Here is a 19387-nt window from a genome sequence, read left to right on the forward strand (position 1 = left end):
ATCCGATATAAAATACAGCACACTGTGTGAACAGCTAGAAATTAAAATGGCAGCACCCGCAGGTGTTATGGGACATTTGGGTGAATATAAACGCGACCAGGAAAAGTTTAAAGCGTATGTGGATCGGCTAGAAATGTATTTCACTGCAAATAACATAATCGAAGTTCCAGACAATACAGTCCAGAATCAGGCGATATTGGAACGTAAGCAGCCATCTTCTTATCTGCAGCTGGACCTGAATTGTATGAAACCCTTGTAAATCTGCTTGTGCCTGATGAGTCAAAGGACACAATGCTTGAAGAGATTTTAACGAGGCTGGAGCAGCACTACAACCCTAAGCCATTAGAAATTGCTGAAAGCTATCGTTTCAGAATATGAAATCAAAAGGCTAATGGAAGTATCAGTGATTATATTGTAAAAAAGCTATCTATTCACTGTAATTTCGGAAACTTTCAAAACCGAGCATTGCGGGAGTGTTTTGTTTGTGTGGTGAAAAATGATGCGCTCAGAAGAAAGTTATTGACGACGGATGACTTGACTTTTGAGATTGCTTGTCAGACAACGAGGTCGATGGGCATGGCCGAACAATATTCCCGAGAATTTCATAACAATTACGGTCGTCAGTCAACTGAGGTGAATCGCCTGCAGGTTCAAAGTAAAAGACGGTGGGGGCCCAAAGTCTCAAAAACTGGAAATTCTAACAGAGCGTCGAAGTCGTGCTATAGGTGCCTGGGACAACACATTGCTCAAAGTTGTCCATAAGTGAAAGCAGAGTGTTTCTTCCGCAGAAAGACTGGGCATCTTGCGAAGGCATGCCGATTGAAGGGTAAACCAGCTTTCAAAGCTATGAGCCCAGCGTTCAAAGCTATGAGTCAAAATCCAAAGAAACGTCATTGCATGGAAGAACAACAACAGGACGAGGAGATGTTAGAGGTGCACGTCATCAGGAGCACGAGATTAATGGACAGCGATTCAAAAAGTATCAAAATCCACATAGAGGTTGCGGGATTCTAGATACCAATGGAAATTGACACGGGTGCATCCGTGAGTGTAATACCGGAGTCACTATACCTCGACAAATTGCGTGATTTCCCATTGGAGAAATCCAAGATGGAGCAAGGCTACTCGGGAGAGAAAATTCCTGTGGTGGGTCGTATCACTGTACTGGTGAAATATAAGGATCAATTTCAGAACTTGCCTCTAATAGTTGTGAAAGGAGACAAGCCTGCCTTACAAGGAAGAAATTAGTTGAGATCACTGAAGCTGGATTGGAGTGAGATTTTTCGTGTAGAAGTGAGATTTGCATCAACGAATGATATCATCAAGAAGTATCCGAAGGTGTTCTGTGAAACTGGCAGTCCGATCTAAGGCTTCAAGGCGAGTGTCAGGGTGCAGAAGGACGCTAGATTGGTTTACTACAGGCCACGTTCCATACCATAAGTACTCAAGGAGAGAGTTGAGCAAGAACTCAAAAGACTGAGAACATTATTTTTAAGATAGATCGATGTAATTGGGCTACACCCATTGTTGTTGTACCTAAGTCTGACGATAAGGTAAGATTGTGTGGTGATTATAAAGTAACCGTAAACTAGGTTCGAGAGGGTAATGTCCCCAATACATTGCCAAATATAGAAGATTTGTTCACAACACTGACAGGTGGTCAGATCTTCTCAAAACTGGATCTTACGAATGCCTACTTACAACTTGAACTAGATGAGGAGTCCAAGTCATGCTTGACTATAAATATTCATCCAGGCCTGTATCAATTTAATAGGCGACCGTTTGGAGTGTCTTCCGTCCCTGCCATATTCCAAGGGGTGATGAACCAGATTTTGCAAGGTATTGAAGGGGTAGTATGTTATTTATATGACATACTAATTTCAGCACCAAATAGGCAAATTCATAACAACATATTGAATGAAGTCCTCAAACGGCTAGAGAAGCACAGAATACGAGTGTCTGCTCGCAAGTGTGAGTTATTTCAAAACTCAGTGGAGTACTTAGGGTACAGAGTAGACAAAGATGGTTTACATCCAACTAAGGGAAAGCTGGATGCAATCAGAAATGCACCCACTCCCAGGAATGTCACTGAACTTCGTTCATTTTTGGGTCTTTTGAACTATTATGAGAAGTTCCTACCAAATTTGGCTACAGTATCACATCCACTGAATGAATGATTGAAGAAACAGGTACATTGGAAGTGGTCAAAGGAATTCGATACAGTGTTCAAGGAGTAGAAAAGCAAATTGGTAGAGAATACCCTGTTAGTTCACCATGACATATCTAAGGAGATTAAGCTAGCATGTGAAGCCTCTCCGTATGGAGTTGGGGTAGTGATCTCTCATGCATCACATAGTGGGGAGGAGAGACCCGTGACTAACAAGGGAAATTACGGATAGTGTTAAATCCAAGGAAGAGGCATATAAATTTGCCAGAAAAAGCAGTAAACCCGAGGACTGGGAGAAATTTAGAATTCAGCAGAGGAGGACTAAAGGTTTACTTAGGAGGGGGAAAATAGAGCATGAGAGGAAGCTTGCCGGGAACATAAAAACTGACTGCAAAAGCTTCTATAGATATGTGAAGAGAAAGAGATTAGTGAAGACAAACGTAGGTCCCTTGCAATCAGATTCAGGTGAATTTATAATGGGGAACAAAGAAATGGTGGACCAGTTGAACAACTACTTTGGTTCTGTCTTCACAAAGGAAGACACAAATAACCTTCCAGAAATATTAAGGGACCGAGGGTCTAGTGAGAAGGAGGAACTGAAGTAAATCCTTATCAGCGGGAAATTGTGTTGGGGAAATTGATGGGATTGAAGGCCGATAAATTCCCAGAGCCTGATAGTCTGCATCCCAGAGTACTTAAGGAAGTAGCCCTAGAAATAGTGGATGCATTGGTGATCATTTTCCAACAGTCTGTCGACTCTGGATCACTTCCTATGGACTGGAGGGTAGCTAATGTAACACCACTTTTTAAGAAAGGAGCGAGAGAGAAAACAGATAGTTATAGACCAGTTAGCCTGACATCAGTAGTGGGGAAAATGTTGGAATGAATTATTAAAGATGAAATAGCAGCGCATTTGGAAAGCAGTGACAGGATCGGTCCAAGTCAGCATGGATTTATGAAAGGGAAATCATGCTTGACAAATCTTCTGGAATTTTTTGAGGATGTAACTGGTAGAATGGACAAGGGCGAACCAGTGGATGTGGCGTGTTTGGACTTCCAAAAGGCTTTTGACAAGGTCCCACACAAGAGATTGGTGTGAAAAATTAAAGCACATGGTATTGGGGGTAATGTACTGACGTGGATAGAGAACTGGTTGGCAGACAGGAAGCAGAGAGTCGGGATAAACGGATCCTTTTCAGAATGGCAGGCAGTGACTAGTCGGGTGCCGCAGGGCTCTGTGCTGGGACTCCAGCTATTTACAATATACATTAATGATTTAGATGAAGGAATTGAGTGTAATATCTCCAAGTTTGCAGACTACACTAAGCTGGGTGGCGGTGTGAGCTGTGAGGAGAACGCTAAGAAGCTGTGGGGTGACTTGGTACAGGTTAGGTGAGTGGGCAAACGCATGGCAAATGCTGTATAATGTGGATAAATGTGGTGTTATCCACTTTGGGGGCAAAAACACAAAGGTAGAATATTATCTGAATAGCGGCAGATTAGGAAAAGGGAAGGTGCAACGAGATCTGGGTGTCATGGTACATCAGTCATTGAAAGTTGGCATGCAGGTACAGCAGGCGATGAAGAAAGCTAATGGTATGTTGGCCTTCATAGCTAGGGGATTTGAGAATAAGAGAAGGGAGATCTTGCTGCAGTTGTACAGGGCCTTGGTGAGGCCTCACCTGGAATATTGTGTTCAGTTTTGGTCTCCTAATCTGAGGAAGGACGTTCTTGCTATTGAGGGAGTGCAGCGAAGGTTCACCAGACTGATGCCCGGGATGACAGGACTGACGTATGAGGAGGGACTGGATTGACGGGGCCTGTATTCACTGGAGTTTAGAAGGATGAGAGGGGATCTCATAGAAACATATAAAATTCTGACGGGACTGGACAGGAAGAATGTTCCCCAATGTTGGGGAAGTCCAGAACCAGGGGTCACAGTCTAAGGATAAGGGGTAAGCCATTTAGGACCGAGATGAGGAGAAACCTCTTCACTCAGTGTTGTTAACCTGTGGAATTCTCTACCGCAGTGAGTTGTTGATGCCAGTTCGTTATATATATTCAAGAGGGAGTTAGATATGGCCCTTACGGCTAAGGGGATCAAGGGGTATGGAGAGAAAGCAGGAAAGGGATATTGAGGTGAATGATCAGCCATTATCTTATTGAATGGTGGTGCAGGCTCGAAGGGCCAAATGGCCTACTCCTGCACCTATTTTCTATGTTTCTATGTTTCTATGTTTCTAATTGCTTTTGCTTCACGTACTCTCAGTGCCAGTGAGAGTAATTATGTGGAAATCGAAAGGGAAGCTTTGGCATTAATTTTTGAGGTCAAGACGTTCCACAAATACTTGTATGGTCGTAAGCTTACCATCGTTACGAACCATAAGCCCCTAACAGCAATCCTCCATCCAAAATCCCCAGTTCCAACATTAGCTGCAGCCTGAATGCAGAGATGGGCTTTGATTTTGTCAGCAAATACATATATCGAATACAGATGATCAGCTGATCACAGTAATGCTGATGCAATATCTAGATTGCCTTCCCCATCACAAGTTACACCCAATAGGGAAAAACTGTTTTATTTTTCATACATTGATGAACTGCCAGTCACAGCTGAAGAGATTGGTAGGGCAACCAAACGTGACCCAGTAATGTCAAAGGTGTATGATTATATTGCAAATGGATGGCCAAACCAGGAAACAGACAAAGATATTCATCCATTCTTCATTCATAGGAATGTATTATCAGTCGCTAAAGATTGTATCATGTGGGGTGCAAGAGTGGTTATACCAAATAAATTCAGGTCCAAGTTATTAGGAGACCTCCATGACCAGCACCTGGGACTGTGCTTGATCAAGAGTTTTGCACGCAGTTACTTATGGTGGCCAGGTCTTGATAAATATATAGAGCACATCGTGAGTCAGTGTACGACATGTCAATCGGTAAGCAAGCAACCACCATCAGTACCATTACAGCCATGGAAATGGCCTCACAGGGTGTGGCAAAGGCTACATATCGATTTTGCTGAGCTAGAAGGACAACAATTGTTCATTGTGTTTGATAGCCATTCGGCGTGGGTTGAGGTTTCCCCAATGGGGAAAATAACAAGTAAAACATTAGACATCTTGCGGAGTTTATTTTCTTCATTTGGCCTCCCTGAAGAAATTGTTTCGGATAATGGACCACAATTTCGTTCCGAAGAATTTGCACAGTTCACGAGCAAAAATGGTGTGAAACATACCAAGGTTCCACCATACCACCCTGCTTCGAATAGTGCAGCAGAGCGCACTGTACAAATTGTAAAACGTGCCCTCATAAAACAAATGTTAGGTCCAAATCCAAAAAAACGACAGTTATCATTGGATCACAAATTGGCTAATTTTCTGATTACATATCGTAATATTCCTCATACAACTACTGGTAGAACACTGGCAGAGTTGTTTCTCAAACGACAGCCACGAACCAGATTCTCGTTGTTAAAGCCAAATTTGGCACAGTCCGTAGAAGAGACACAATTAAGACAGAAAGAGAATCATGATAGAGGCAGAGTAAAAGAGAGAAGTGTGAAATTAAACCAGCAGGTGAGAGTGAAGAACCATCACCATAAATGGTTAAAGTGGTTACCAGGAAGAGTGGTGAAGATATGTGGTCCTCACACATATTTGGTCAAGATGTTTGATAATGGACAGGTTAGGTTTGTTCATATTGATCATATTTTACCTACAGACATGGAAGGAGTTGAAGGTGGGAATGATTCAATTATTTCTGACTCATCAGATAGTTTTGATATACCAGTAGCAAATTCTACATCCAGTGTACTGGAAACAAATCCAAGAGAAAAACAGAATGTAAGTCTAAGTCCGAGTCAAGGAAACGGAGAGTCTGAAGTTAGTGAATTCAAATGAAAATTAAGGAAATTCCGTGGAGGAAAAGGTTCCTCAGGATGAGCTTCGAATGAGTTTCGATTCAACACCATGTTTGGAAGGTTCTGTTCGAGAGCGAAGGTATTCTCTTCGAAACAGAAAACAAGTGGTTAAGTAAAATTTGTAAATATAGACAAAATAAGTCTATGGGCCCAAGTTTCCACATGATTTGCGCCTGATTTTTAGGATCAACTGGTGGAGAATGGACTATCTTAGAAATCGCAATTCTCCACATTTTTTTTTTCTGCAGTTCTAGTCAGGTAGAAAAGTCCTACTTTGGAACAGAATTTTTTCTTCAAAAGGGGGCGTGTCCGGCCACCGACGCCTGATTTCAAAGTTTCCACAGTGAAAACGTACTCCAAACTAAAGTAGAATGGAGCAAGTGAAGATTTTTGTAGAACTGAAAAAACCTGTTCTACACATTAAAAAATCAGGCGCAAGTTACAAATTCGGCGTCCAGAACGAGGTTGGGGGGGGAAGGGAACTCATTAAATTCTACAACAAATCCTTATTTATACTTCTACAAATATTATACAAATAAATCCAACCTGAATAAACGTTTATAAGCAAAGAAAAGATTAAATAAACCATCTTCCTATCTGTGTGAAAGTGCTTCAGGCACGGAGAATGCTGCAGTCAGCCTGAGGCGCCCGTTCTTCCCGCGGGGGGGGGGAGGAGGCGCCCGTTCTTTCCCGCGGGGGGGGGAGGCACCCGTTCTGCCCGCGGGGGGGGGGGAGGGGAGGGGAGGGGAGAGGAGGCACCCGTTCTTTCCCGCGGGGGGATGGGGGGAAGGAGACAGTGAGAAGGCTGCAAGTGCTGATGTGCTGATGGCAATGTGCTTTTATTAAAAAAATGTTCAAAAATTAAACAGCTACAAAGAACTACAAAAATGGCCGAGTGCCAATGTTTTTTTCACACTGAGCATGCGCGAACGCTCCAACGTGCACGTGCAGCGTTGCCGGCAGGAAAAAAACTAATTTAAATAGTACCCGCCCCCTCCCACTTACAAAATCGCCGCGAGTGTAGGCTCCGCCCCTCTGGGCGCTGCGCCAGGCAGACAAGGAGCTGCAGCTGCAGAACGCTCCAGAATCGTGATTTTTTTTTTAGGCGTCGTTTTAGGTGCGAAAAACGGGCGCCCAGCTCGGAGGGACGCCCGTTTTTTATCGTGTGGAAACTTGGGCCCAACATCCTGTGTTTATGTATAAACATGCAAGTTATGTATGATGTTGTCATACTAACTTCTTCATTAAGGAGGGAGAAGTGTAATGTCTGTGAGCTTGTAATGTTTGTAGCCCCACACTGTGGATGTGGACGTATTGAGTACTGCAACTACAGAGTTAATAATAAACAGAACCAGGGGGTTCCAGAGACTCCCGAGGGCTGCCTGCCATGTTGGGAAGCTGTGTATGCTGTGCTCTGTGAATATATCACAAATACGATCATGGCTAATCCGATCATGGACTCAGGTCCACTTCCCTGCCCACTCCCCATAACCACTTAATCCCTTATCAGTTAAGAAACTGTCTATCTCTGTCTTAAATTTATTCTTCTCCCGACTTCCACAGCTCTTTGAGGCAGCGAATTCCACAGATTTACAATCTTCTAAGAGAAGAAATTCCTCCTCATCTCAGTTTTAAATGGGGGGCCTCTTATTCTAAGATTATGCCCCCTAGTTCTAGTCTTGCCTATCAGTGGAAACATCCTCTCTGCATCCACTTTGTCAAGACCCCTCATAATCTTATACGTTTAGATAAGATCACCTCTCAATCTTCAGAATTCTAATGAGTAGAGGCCCAACCATCTCAATGTTTTCTCATAAGTCAACCCCCTCATCTCTGGAATCAACCTAGTGAACCTTCTCTGAACTGCCTCCAAAGGAAGTATATCCTTTCGTAAATATGGAAACCAAAACTGTACACAGAATTCCAGGTGTCGCCTCACAAATACCCTGTATAACTCTAGCAAGGCTTCCCTGCTTTTATACTCCGTCCCCTTTGCAATAAAGGCCAGGATTCCATTGGCCTTCCTGATCATTTGCTGTACCTGCATACTAACCTTTTGTTTCATTCACAAGTACCCCCAGGTCCCGCTGTACTGCAGCACTTTGCAATCTTTCTCCATTTAAATAATAACTTGCTCTTTGAATTTTTTCTGCCAAAGTGCATGACCTCACACTTTCCAACAGTATACTCCATCTGCCAAATTTTGCCCACTCACATAACCTGTCGATGTCCTTTTGCAGATATTTTGTGTCCTCACACATTGCTTTTCCTCCCATCTTTGTATCGTCAGCAACCTTGGCTATGTTACACACGGTCCTTTCTTCCAAATCATTAATATAGATTGTAAATAGTTGGGCTCCCAGCACCCCACTAGTTACTGATTGCCAATCCGAGAATGAACCATTTATCCTGACTCTCTGTTTTCTGTTAGTTAGCCAATCCTTTATCCATGCTAATATATTATCCCCAACCCCGTGAACTTTTATCTTGTGCAGTAACCTTTTATGTGGCACCTTGCCTTCTGGAAGTCCAAATATACCACATCCACTGGTTCCCTTTTATCCACCCTTTTCGTTACATCCTCAAAGAATTCCAGCAAATTTGTCAAACATGACTTCCCCTTCATAAATCCATGCTGACTCTGCCTGACCGAATTTTGCTTTTCCAAATGTCCTGCTACTGCTTCTTTAATAATGGACTCCAACGTTTTCCCAACCACAGATATTAGGCTAACTGGTCCATAGTTTCCTGCTTTTTGTCTGCCTCCTTTAAATAGGGGCATTACATTGCAGTTTTCCAATCTGCTGGGACCTCCCCAGAATCCAGGGAATTTTGGTAAATTACAACCAATGCATCCACTATCCCTGCTGCTACTTCTCTTAAGACCCTAGGATGTATGCCATCAGGTCCAGAGGATTTATCTGCCTTTATTCCCATTATCTTACTGAATACTATCTCTTTAGTGATTGTGATTGTGTTAAATTTCTCCCCCCCCCCCCCACCCCCCATAGCCCCTTGACTTTCCACGATCGGGATATTGTTTGTGTCCTCTACCGTAAAGGCTGATACAAAATATTTGTTCAGAGTTTCTGCTCTCTCCATGTTTCCCATTACTAATTCCCCGGTCTCGTCCTCTGAGGGACCAACTTTTACTTTACCCTTTTTCTATACCGATAGAAACTCGCTATCTGTTTTTATATTTTGTGCTAGTTTGCTTTCATAGGCCATCTTCCCTTTCTTAATCACTTTTTTAGTCATTATTTGCTGGCTTTTAAAAGCTTCCCAATCTACTGTCCTCCCACTAGTTTTGGCCACTTTGTATGCCCTGTTTTTAATTGGATACCGTCCTTTATTTCTTTGCTTTCACTCCAAAAGTGAGTTCTCAGGTGACTGAACAGTCCAATACGGGAATTACAGTCTCTGTCACAGGTGGGACCGATAGTCGTTGGAGGAAAGGGTGGGTGGGAAGTCTGGTTTGCCGCATGCTCCTTCCGCTGCCTACGCTTGTTTTCTGCATGCACTCGGCGACGAGACTCGAGGTGCTCAGCGCCCTCCCAGATGCTCTTCCTCCACTTAGGGCGGTCTTTGGCCAGGTTCTCCCAGGTATCTGTGGGGATGATGCACTTTATCAAAGAGGCTTTGAGGGTGTCCTTGAAATGTTTCCTCTGCCCACCAGGGGCTCACTTGCAGTGTCGGAGTTCCGAGTAGAGCGCTTGCTTTGGGAGTCTTGTGTCGGGCATGCCAACAATGTGGCCCGCCCAACGGAGCTGGTCGAGTGTGGTCAGTGCTTTGATGCTGGGGATGTTGGCCTGATCAAGAACACTGACGTTGGTTCGTCTGTCCTCCCAGCAGAGAAGGAGGCCTTTCAGCCTGTCATGTTTGTGCCAGCTCTTTGAAAGAGCTTATCCAATTAATCACACTCCTCTGCTCTTTCCCTTTAAGTATTTATCCACTTCCTTTTTGAATGCTACTATTGAATCAGCTTCCACCACCCTTTCAGGCAGTGCATTCCAGATCATCATAACTCGCTTCATAAAAATAAATTTCTGCTCACCTTTCCCTTGGATTTTTTGCCAATTTTCTTGAATCTGGTTACTGACCCTCCTGCTGGTGGAAACAGTTTCTCCCTATATATTCTATCTGAACCCTTCATAATTTTGAACACATGAATGAAGTCTCTCCATTGTTGAGGGGGAAACTACAATCCTCGCCCTCTGCTGTAGCCATCAACGTCAGTACAGACGGAAGGAATCTGAATGCAATCACAAGATAGGAAGTTCACAAAGTTCTGTAAAATGAGGAGAAAAATGAACACCCGATTGTTTCAAAATATGACGACTTGCATTTAACGTAGTAAAATGTCCCAGATTATTTCACGGAAGACAAATTGTTGCAAAATTAGTAATAGTTAGGAGAGATGTCAGAAAACATGGTGGATAAAGGCAGCTTTTGCAAAGACTTTAAAGATGGGAGTGAAGTAGCCAGTCAGAGGGGTGTTAGGTGGGAGCTCCAAAGAGAAAAGCTGGGACAGCTGTAAGTTCTTCCACCAATAGTATGAAAGAAGGTTGGGGTGCCAAGAGGACTGGAATTGAGAGTATCGAAGGGAACGTGTTGAGAACCTGGGGGAGATTGCATAATTAAAAAAGAGAGAATTTTTATTTATACAGTGCCCTTCATGACCTCAGGATGCCCCAAAGTGCTTTAGAACCAGATGAAGTATTTTGAAGTAAAAACAAAACATGCTGTAAATACTCAGCAGGTCAGGCAGCATCTGTGGAGAGAGAAACAGAGTTAACATTTCAGATCGATGCCCTTTCGTCAAGTTTGATCAAGTATTTTAAAGTGTAGTCACTACTTTAATGTAGGGAACGCACCTGCCAATTTGCATACAGCAAAATACTGTGATATCTTCACAGAACACACAGCTTCCTAAGATGGCAGGCTGCTCTCTCGGAACTCTCCGGAAAGCCTGTTCTGTTTAATGATTAACTATACAGTTGCAGTACACAATACGTCCACATCCCCAGTGTGGAGCTACAAGCATTACAAGCTTACAGGCATTACAAGCTTACAGACATTACAGATACCGTGAACAGCAATGTGAAAATGGCCAGATCATCTTTTGTGGTGATGTTGGTTGAGGGGTAAATATTGGGCAGGACACCAGGGCAAACTCGTGCTTTTCTTCAAAATGTCATCGGATCTTTTACGTCCACCCGAGCGGGCAGATAGGGGTCTCGGTTTAACTTTTCATCCAAAAGACGGTACCTCCAACACTACTGTCCTCACTCACTGGAGTGTCAGCCTAGGTTTTATACTTTAGTCCCTGGAGTGGGACTTGAACACACAACCTTCTGACTGGTTGAGAAGGGAGGGGCTTTGTTTATTTTTAGTAGCTTTCTTTTTAATGCATCACCAGAGAAAAATGAACTAATGGGTGAGTTATCTTTTTTTGTTAAACCTTGTCCAATTTTTTTTCAATTACCATCCCAGAATCTTCTGAGCAGGGTTGCAGTGCAAGCTCGGCACACTCTGCTGCCCTGCATAGGCTTTTACGTGTACTGCGATTGTTTGCAACAGAAATAAATATGATTTCTGCTTTTGTACCAAAGGTAACGCGGAAACTTGCTGTTGTATATATTTACGACCAATTGATTAGTTCACTGCTAATTTAAAGGGGCAGGATAATTTACGGGGAAATCTCTTCAATGCAAAGTACTTCCACTGCTTTCTCCTTGTCTCATCCATAATTTGTTAACCTCTGCTTACCTGTATGGTTAAATTGTTAACAGCTGCATGCTGCATCCTGAGGGAAATAATATTTCTCATAAACTAGAGGCTCAGTGAAAACTCTGCTGCTGTTGGACTCTTGCTCATTGGATACTCCAGTGCAGTGAGTGCTGCATTGTCGGAGCATGAGACGTTAAACCGAGGCCCCGTCTGCCCTCTCAGGTGGATGTAAAAGATCTCTTGGCACTATTTTGAAGACAAGCAGGAGCGTTCTCCCATGTGTCCGAGCCAATATTTATCCCTCCATCACCATCTAAAACTAGTTGATTATCTGGTTACCACCACATTGCTGTTTGTGGGAGCTTGCTGTGTGCAAAATAGCTGCCAAGTTTCCTACACTACAACAGTGACTACACTTCAAAAATACTTTATTTGCTGTAAAGGACTTTGGGATATCCTGAGGCCGTGAAAGGTGCTTTCGAAATACAATTCCTTTTCTTTGTTCTTATTAAAGGGTTGAAAGGGTACCTAGGAAATCCACTTGAGTGTAACCTATTTTTGAAGGAGAGACAAAATGGACATACTATATTTACTAATTTTGCTCCTTCAACAAATTCACAATGAATAAAAATTTGCTGTCAAAATAACAGTGAAGCTAGTGGTGCTCAGTTATTTATGTGTAAATGCTACAGCAAGTTCAGGCGAGGGGTAGATGTGTGGTTAATCTCAAATATCCAAAAGTTGGTTGCACCGCTCCGCCCTTAGCTTCATACAAATGGCATCTCGCTTTCTACTTCACCATTGAAATATGTTGAATAGCGTGAAGTTGCTGTATTTGTGTGGTAGATGTGAACTAAATTTGCCGCAGAAAGTTAAGTCTTGTTCATTTCAGTTCAGTCTAAGTACACTTTTAACATCGTGATGAGTGTTAATTGCTGTCAATGTGGCACTGAAAATTGACTGTTGCAAGCATGGAATCTCATTCATTCATATTTTAATTGTTTGAGATTTAAAAATGTAAAATTTATTAGTATTTTTACATTTCCTTTGTATCTTTTTTCTCAATCCAATCTATCTTCCTTTCACTGTTTCTCTTTCTGTACCTGATTTGACATTGAATTCATCCATTCTAATTTACACTTCTTCAGTCCTTACACTGGTAATTTCACAATCATTAAATCTGATTGCTTAAGGAGGTGCACAATTCACACAGGTCCCAGATGCCCTGTTTCCCCTCGCTGCGCCGTTATCAGCTCACATTTTCAGCAACTTGCCATGCAAAAAATGTAGAAACTTCAACATACCATGGCAAGGCTAACTAATGGCAGACGCTGTTGGATATTCTGCCACAGCAAATTATGGCCAATAAATTCCTGGACTTATTGGGAGAACTAGAGATGGAAAACTGAGAAAATTTTGTTTTTTGCAAAAAATAATAATTCTTTGAGACAGGGGTGCTTTTGTGACCCAATCCTGTACTTTAATGAAAACAAGCTGTTCCTTGAGCAGAACTAAGCTGTGCTTCTGTTAGCTCTACTAACTTTCATTCAATCTTTAAAGCTTCCCACCTGCACCAATGTTCGAGGAACGCAGTGTAACCAAAACAATCGCAATTCATTCGGAGTAGAAGGTGGCATTTTAACCTAATCGAAATTGATAATGTAATAATAATGAACTGGGGGAGAAAAAGTAACATTTAATGGATGCTTAAAGAAGTGCTGGCCAAGTCTTGAAGGACATAGATGCCAGACTGGGCCTGCGGTAGGTGGTAAGAATCATAGGGCTAGACTTTTCAATGGGATCGCCCAGTTACCATCCATTTAACCACTGAGATTGAGTTTAATGTCCATATTTGATTATAAATGGAAACTAACACCCAATTATCGCCGGCGTAACTTTCGACATACAGAACGCCAAGAATTAGCTGAATGGCCCGCCCATATTTTTTTTAAATTCTGACGTCATCACTCGTGCACCGTCCAGAAGACTGTTTATAATGGAAACAAACGCCCAAATACAGCCCAGATTATCGGCGAGTATTACTTTCGGCATCTTGCTCATATACCGCCCAAATGATCGCCCAAAAGAACACTCGAGAAAAGCTGCACTCACCTGACCTTAACCCAGCAGTATGGATGCCATTTTGTAATTCAGAGGACTTATCATAAAAGGCTGCTTCGAGTTCATGGGAGCTTTGAACTAATTTGCGAGTGCTTTTAAGGTGGTTTTGAAATCTTTTGACAACCATCTAATCATATTGTGATGAATTTTGATTTTTTTATTGCATTTTTAAGAGGACAATTTAAATAATTTTGAAGACATATAAATAGGGCCTGTAATTTCTCAGCCAGTATTTATGCCTACTCGCATGCTACAGACTAGAGATGGGAGAAGGTTTATTGAAGAGCATTATGTGCCCAATTAAAGAGGTGACAGACTGCTGAGGAGGAGGAGACCTTGCACCCAACGCACTTACAGGGATAAGCGATCATACCTGGATTTGTCCGATAACACATGCGTTAGGAGGCTGCGATTCCGAAAGGAGGTCATCAGTGAGATATGCCAGCTAATTAAGGGAGATCTGCAACCTAACAGCACCATCAGGACCGCACTGCCCGTTGAGGTTAAGGTTACTGTGGCACTTTCCTTCTGTGCATCGGGCTCCTTTCAGGCCTCTGCTGTATTTGCTGTATCTCTCAGCACGCCACACATTGCTGCATTCGACAGGTGACTGAAGCCCTTTACGCTTGCAGGATGGAATTTATAAACTTCCCTATGACCAGGGAGGCACAGACTGAGAGGGCTTTGGGATTCTCGAAAATAGCAAACTTCCCCAAGGTGCAGAGAGAAATAGATTGTACGCACATCGCCCTGCAAGCACCTTTTCAGGATGCAGAGGTGTTTCGGAACCGAAAGTGAATCCACTCCCTGAATGTGTAACTCGTTGTCGAACACAAGCAAATAATCATGGCAGTAAATGCTAATTTTCCAGGGAGCATCCATGATGTGCACATCTTGCGTGAGAGCACTGTGTCTGACCTGTTTAAGAGTCAGCCACAAGGTCACGATTGGATGCTGGGGGATAAAGGATATGGCCTTTCCAGCTGGTTCATGACCTCCCCCCCACATTTGCCCCAGACGGAAGCCGAGAAGCGCTACAATGAAAGTCACATAGCCACATGCAATATCGTCAAAAAGACAACTGGTGTGCTTAAGCAGTGCTTCAGATGCCTGGACCACTCGGGAGGTGACACACAATACATGCATTGTGGTGTGCTGCATGTTGCATAACTTAGCTATCAGCAGGGGACCAGAATTGTCAGATGGGACTGCCGGTCCACTTCAGGAGAGAGTGGAGGTGGAAGAATACGACGAGGACCTCTGGGAGGACAATCAGGCTGGCATTGAATCCATGCCCCCACCCCACTCTGGAAGACACTGCACAACAATGTTAAGTTAAATAAACAAAATTTAATGACTCTCAAAGTTTTAAATAATTTTTTAACAACAAACATCCATCTACCCACCTCCCCACCCCCAACCCAACAGTGAAAATTAAAAAAATAACAATCAATAACAATAACAAAATTAACAACAGCATAATATATAACGGTTGTAACAACAATAACAAACTTTGAAAAACAATATAAAATATAACAAACACCCACCAACCAACAGTCAACAAATGTATTAATAACAATAATAAGAATAGTACAAAAAAATACATTCCCCACCCTCCCCTACTTGCGGCCATACCTCACCTTTCTTTTTCCCCTCCTAATCTGAACCCCACCTCTTCCCCTTGTACAAACGCCAAGCCGCCCTGTAGCAGGGCACCTCGAGCATTGCTGCTGTGTGGGAAGTGATGGCAGAGTCAAAAGGCTGGAGAGGATGTTTCCAAATTAATGTCCTCCGAGTCAGAAGCAACTGCTTCCTCCTGACTCGCATGCGTCGGTGGGAATGGTGGTACAGCACCTTGGGGTGCAGCGCTGTATTCCGGGACAATAGGCTGCCATCTGACTCGGCTATTCGCTCCATTACCGCTACCATCTACGACATCTCCTGCGAGACTATCGCGGTCAGAGCGGTGACGTGTCCAGTTAACCCGCCCATTGCCCGGAGGAGCTCTCGATCTATATCGACGCTCGTCCTGGACAGTTGCACCATATCCATGTTGACATCTGCCAGTCTTTGAGCAATCTGACCTTGCCGAACCAACCTCCGCGGGGTCGGTGCAGGCATTGAATCACTTGGCCCCTCTGCTTCCTGGGTGGACGAGGACGTAGCTGCAGGAACATTAGAAGATCCCCCTGCAGGCTCCTCCTCCTCCTCCTCCTCCTCTTCGGTGGATAAGAGGACCTGCAACAATACAGGAGAGGTTCTTGCCTCCTCGCCTCCAGAGACAATCTGCAGAACCTGGAGAGCCTGGATAGCCTGCAAAGCTTGGTGACCTAGGAAACATAAATGAGGTTCGTAGAAGAGAAGGGGATGCCAGGGTGACTTGAGAATGCTTATGCTATGCAGTCATATGTACGAGGAGCAATACTACTGTTATAAATATCACTGACAGACACATATAATTAACATCATGATAGTACAGAATCTGCATTGCATTACAATGATATTTCATGATCCCATCATTAATTACATAACATTACATCAATCATATATTGTACTGATATGGCATTAAATTATTTGAAATCACCAATGGTTTATACATTACTCACGTGGCACAAGAACAGGTTCAGCACCCACACTGAGGCCAACAAGGTCTTCAAGATTGGTCAATTGATATAGGTCTGCCGGTCCTCCCCCATTATGCCTCTGCTCCGCCCGGTTTTTCGACAGTTTCTTCTGCAAAGGTGACGAGCATGGCATAAGCTTATTGCCTACGTATTACAGATATGACAGATATTAATAGATACTATTACTATTACACATCACACACAGCACAACACACAGGACACACAGATAATCCCCAATTAGCCATCGGCCATGCTATTCATAGAAACATAGAAACATAGAAAATAGGTGCAGGAGTAGGCCATTCGGCCCTTCTAGCCTGCACCGCCATTCAATGAGTTCATGGCTGAACATTCAACTTCAGTACCCCATTCCTGCTTTCTCGCCATACCCCTTGATCCCCCTAGCAGTAAGGACCTCATCTAACTCCTTTTTGAATATATTTAGTGAATTGGCCTCAACAACTTTCTGTGGTAGAGAATTCCACAGGTTCACCACTCTCTGGGTGAAGAAGTTCCTCCGCATCTCGGTCCTAAATGGCTTACCCCTTATCCTTAGACTGTGACCCCTGGTTCTGGACTTCCCCAACATTGGGAACATTCTTCCTGCATCTAACCTGTCTAACCCCGTCAGAATTTTATATGTTTCTATGAGGTCCCCTCTCATTCTTCTGAACTCCAGTGAATACAAGCCCAGTTGATCCAGTCTTTCTTGATAGGTCAGTCCCGCCATCCCGGGAATCAGTCTGGTGAACCTTCGCTGCACTCCCTCAATAGCAAGAATGTCCTTCCTCAGGTTAGGAGACCAAAACTGTACACAATACTCCAGGTGTGGCCTCACCAATGCCCTGTACAACTGTAGCAACACCTCCCTGCCCCTGTACTCAAATCCCCTTGCTATGAAGGCCAACATGCCATTTGCTTTCTTAACCGCCTGCTGCACCTGCATGCCAACCTTCAATGACTGATGTACCATGACACCCAGGTCTCTTTGCACCTCCCCTTTTCCTAATCTTCCTTTTCCTAATTTTCCTAATTTTCATCGTTAATGTTATATACTAATAAGCTTCGTATGTAATTGAATGCATGGTTATATCTACGGTCTGAGAATAAATTTAATAAGATCGAGGTTAGGAACTAATGCATGACACCAAGATTACCAGCCTAATTACAATCCAGCAGATCGACATTTGAATTAATAAGTCATTGCATTATTACAATTTATTTAATTCCAGCTCAGCATAGAATCATAGAAATTTACAGCTTGAAAGGAGGCCATTTCAGCCTATTGTGTCCGCACCGGCCGATCAAGAGCTATCTAGCCTAATCCCACTTTTCAGGTCTTGGTCCGCAGCCCTGTAGGTTACGACATTTAAGTGCACATCCAAGTATCTTTTAAATGTGGTGAGGCTTTCTGCCTCTACCACCGTTTCAGGCAGTGAGTTCCAGACCCTCTGGTGAAGAAATTTCCCCTCATATCTCCTCTAAATCTCCCCCTAATTACTTTAAATCTATGCCCCCTGGTTGTTGACCCCTCTGCCAAGGGAAACAGGTCCTTCCTATCCACTCTATCCAGGCCCCTCATAATTTTATACACCTCAATCAGGTCTCTCCTTAGCCTCCTCTGTTCCAAAGAAAACAGATCCAGCATCTTCAATCTTTCCTCATAGCTAACATTCTCCACTCCAGGCAGCATTCTTGGAAATCTCCTCAGCATCCTTTCCAGTGCAATCACATCTTTCCTGTAATGTGGTGACCAGAACTGCACACAGTACGCCAGCTGCGGCCTAACCAGTGTTTTATACAGTTCAAGCATAACCTCCTTGATCTTGTATTCCATGCCTTGACTAATAAAGGCAAGTGTTCCATATGCCTTCTTAACAACCTTAGCTACCTGGCCTGCTACCTTCAGGGATCTGTGGACCTGCATGCCAAGGTCCCTTTATTCCACTACACTTTTCAGTGTCATACCATTTAATGTGTATTCCCTTGCCTTGTTAGATATGCCCAAATGCATTACCTCACACTTAACCAGATTGAATTTCATTTGTCACTGTTCTGCTCACCTGACCAGTACATTGATATCTTCCTGCAGTCTGCAGCTTTCTTCTTCATTATCAACCTCACAACTTATTTTAGTGTCTTCTGCAAACTTCTTAATCGTACCCCTAACATTCAAGTCCAAGTCATTGATATATACCACAAAAAGTAAGCGACCCAGCACTGAGCCCTGTGGAACCCCACTGGATACAGACTTCCAATCACAAAAACACCCATCAACCATTAACCTTTGCTTCCTGCCTCTGAGCCAATTTTGGATCCAACTTGCCACTTTGCCCTGTAATCCCATGGGCTGTTACTTTGGTGACCAGTCTGCATGTGGGACCTTATCAAAAGCTTTTCTAAAATCCATATACACTACATATGCACTGCCCTCCTCACAAAATTCAATCAAGTTAGTTAGATACGACCTTCTCTTGACAAATCCATGTTGATTGTCCTTGATTAATCCACGTCTTTCCAAATGAAGATTTATCCTGTCACTCAGGATTTTTTCCAATAATTTTCCCACCACTGAAGTTAGGCTGACTGGCCTGTAATTACTTTCTTCTTAAACAAAGGTACAATGTTAGCAGTCCTCCAGTCCTCTGGCATCGCAGCTGTAACCAGAGAGGATTGGAAAATGATGGTCAGAGCCTCTGCTATTTCCTCTTTTGCTTCTCTTAACAGCCTGGGATACATTTCATCCAGGCCTGAGGATTTATCCACTTTCAAAGCTGCTAAGCCCCTTAATACTTCCTCTCTCACTATATTTATCTCGTC

The 19387-nt window shown here is 43.3% G+C and overlaps 1 protein-coding gene across 3 annotated transcripts in view; it reads left to right on the forward strand.

Moving 5' to 3' along the window:
• Window positions 1-19387, forward strand: part of LOC139260068 (partitioning defective 3 homolog B-like) — a 1396127-nt gene that overhangs the window by 173558 nt on the left and 1203182 nt on the right. The window lies entirely within an intron of this gene.

This window comes from Pristiophorus japonicus, chromosome 3 (genome assembly GCF_044704955.1).
Source record: "Pristiophorus japonicus isolate sPriJap1 chromosome 3, sPriJap1.hap1, whole genome shotgun sequence".
Taxonomy (NCBI): Eukaryota; Metazoa; Chordata; class Chondrichthyes; family Pristiophoridae; genus Pristiophorus; species Pristiophorus japonicus.